This window comes from Heterocephalus glaber, unplaced genomic scaffold, assembly GCF_053883595.1.
Source record: "Heterocephalus glaber isolate CG9 unplaced genomic scaffold, H.glaber_assembly_v1.0 deba00001442, whole genome shotgun sequence".
NCBI classification, from domain to species: domain Eukaryota; kingdom Metazoa; phylum Chordata; class Mammalia; order Rodentia; family Bathyergidae; genus Heterocephalus; species Heterocephalus glaber.
Window position 1 is genome coordinate 1,400,069 of NW_028258296.1, and position 3,286 is coordinate 1,403,354.

Below are 3,286 nucleotides of genomic sequence, written 5' to 3' on the forward strand. Positions count from 1 at the left end.
CTTCCGCTTCCGGTCCCGCCCCGCGGGGGAGGAAGGGCGGGGCGGGAGGAGCCTCTTAAAGGGCCCGTGCCCCCCCCCCCCCCCGGCCTGGGGTTGGGGGGGCGGTCTCCGGGCTGCGCGCTGTTCTCAGGTCCATGCTGGGCCGCCTCGCTCCGGCCAGGCACCTCGCGTGCCTCCCCAAAGCGCCCGCGGTACTCGTGGGGCTCGGTGCTCAGGGCCCGGCCGGGGCCCCCGGCTGGCTGTGTTCGCCAGGCCGCGGGATCTACGCTCCCCAATCACGCCCCAGCTCGGGCGCAGTGGGGTCGAAGGCGGGAGCAGGGCCTCTGCCTCTGCGGAGTCCTAACGCCTGAGGCCGGAATGTTCATTTGCGGTACTGCGGATTGAACCCAGACCTTCGCACCGAGCTGCATCTGCAGCCCCTTTTCATTTTTTGTTTTGAGACGAGGTCTCACCAAGTCATTAAGTTGTCCACACTGAGCTCAGACTTGAGATCCTCCTGGCTCAGCCTCCCAGAGTGCTGGGGTTACAGGTGTGCACCACCACTTCCGATTTACTATGCTGTTTTTAATTTAAAACATGAGTAATTATCCTTTAGGTCAGGTTTAAATGGTAGGAAATTTGAAATGTAATTTAAACTTTCTATTAAGTGCACTTCTTCATTCTCCCTTTTCCTTCCTCCTTCCCTTTCTTTCCTTCTTTCCCTCCTATTTATCTTCTCCTTACCATCTTTTAAAAAATATTTATTGAGCATTTATTATGTACCCAGCATTAAGCTACACTGCTAGACCCTAGAGACAAAAAATGAAGAGACAAGAGTTAAGCACTTAGGTTTGTTAGGGGAAGACAAATAATACTGTGATACGAATTTCGGTAGAATTGCCTACTAGTTAAGGCGGTTAGACATGCCCTGTTTTGTTTTGTTTTGTTTGTAATAGGATCTTGCTGTGTTGCCCAGGCTGGTCCCAAACTCCTGGGCTCCAGTGATTCTCTTGCCTCAGCCTCCCCAGCGACTGGGACTATTGGACACCAGGCAAATCCTTGGACTTGCTAAGTACTTGTTTTACCACCAAGCTACGACTCCACCCCTAGGGCGTGGACTTTGATTAAGATTCGCCCCCAAAACTGCACCTGGGACCATGTGCGCCCTATCACCGCCCTTAGCTGCACCCTGAGGTGAGATTTAGGAAAGAGTTAGCTTTCAAAGAGTCTGTCAAATTCAAGATAAAGGCCCAAGCGGTACACTTTTTATCTTGTAATGAAAGAGCGACTTGCAATTTGACTTTGATTTTAACTTTCACAATGTTCCGATTTGATTTTTAAAATATAACCCATTTTGTACTTGCGGTTTTTTGACGGTAGGACAAGATCAGATGTGCGCCTGCTCACCGCAAGGGCATTGTTAATCTTTGTATTTGTGTCAGCATCACGTAGATCTTGAAGAGTTAACTTGGAAAATGCTTATGCTTCACTGGTTAACCCATTACAAAATCTGTTCATAGTTTGAATGGTTACCTCTGTTATCACCCTGTAATTAAAAAGAATGAAAAGTGACAGTAAAAGAAACAAAAATCACTGACTCGTGAGCCGATATGCTCAGTCTTCACTTGCCCTGCTGCTGCCCTTCGCTGCCTTCCTGGCCTTTGCTTTGGGCCTGGCACGCGGCCTCCCTCACCAGACCGCTGCTTTCCCTTTATAAGCGCTTACATCGCAGTGTTCCCGATGCCGGATTTGTCACATAAATGTTTTGTAGGCATTCGTAAATTCGTAGCATTCTCGAGAAAGCACAGCACGGGAGCGGCACGGCCCATGTGGAGATGGAGTGGTAACGTGGGAAGGTGAAGGCGACCAGGCAAATCCCTCTGATGCAGGGCCTCTCCTTGGACCCATTCATTCCTGAGGTTTTGTAGACACCTGGCTACATAACAGGTTGTTCCACTCACAGTGAAACCTCCCGAGGTGACCCACCTGACTCCTGTGTCTGAGACTGGGCCAGAAACATTATGAGATGAAGCACTGTAACTTTACCTGGTGTGGTGGCACACACCTGTGATCCTAGCACTAGGGAGGCTGAGGCAGAAGAATCTCCTTGCGTTCAAAACCAGCCAGTGCCACATGGTTCAAGGCCAGCTGGAACTGCACATTGAGACCCTATCTCAGAAACAGTTACTCTGAAGCCTTCCTTTTGCGTTTGACTCCCATGGGCACCCCCCACCCCGTGACAGATTCCTCACAGCAGAGCTCAGCTAGGTCTCCACACTTCTGCACCGCACCACGCCCACCCGTCCTGTGGCAGCCCAGCCAGCTGCCCCGCAGGGCCCGCTCACACTGCGTTTGGCTCGCTGCGGGTGAGGCCTACTCAGGTGTGCGGAGTACGTTCTCGTTCCGCGTCACTGCAGGGTAAGGCTGAGCCCATCCGAGTCCCACTGCTCGTTGAACAACAACATAAAGTGAACGCTTTCTCAGCTTGGCCACCAATGCTTCTTTTTATCAGGCTCAGAACTTGGAGTCACTTTGCCCTTCAGCTGTCCCCTGTTCTTTCTCAATACATTCATCTGATCAGGAAGCAGTTAATGTTTCCATCCGTTCTTTCGTACCCACACTTCGCGCCATTCCCAGTGTCCCTACCTCCCTCGAGCCTTACCCTGGTGGCCCTCTCTGCACCCTCCTCCTTTCTGCATCAGTCCATTTCTGCACACAGCTTCCAGATGGGGCTCTGGATGCATGTTTCATGTTTATTTATTTATTTGGTTTCTTTGAGACAGGGCCCGCTCTGTACTCCAGGTCAGGTGCCAACTCAGGACCCTCCTGCCCCAGCCTCCTGAGTTCGGCGTCTGTCACTCTGCCAGGCCTCAGAGCAGAGGCTCTTAAAAATTGCATTTATTTTTAAGATTTTACAACTAAGACACTTTTGAAGATTCCCAGAAGGAAACATCTTCTCTAACAGAGTAAGTTCCTTTAAAAATATCAAATACATTATAAAAGTTTATCTTTTAAAATTTTTTATTAGTGCATGTTTGCAGTACATAGTGATTGCATTCCTCATGCTTAAAAGTACTTTAATTCCATGTAAAAGCCAAAGGAAAGCCCACCCTAGGTTCACAAGACAAGCGTGGGGGGGTGTCCTGTGGGAATCTGCGGCCCAGAGCAGTGGAGGCCGGTCTGGAAGGCGGGGTGGGGCGGGGCCTGGAGGTGGGGCGGGGCCGAGCTCTGGGCTGCGGCTCTGGCTCCGGGACTCTGGCCCAATCCAAACTTTAGCGAGGTGAAACCCCAGGTTAGGTTGACCGCC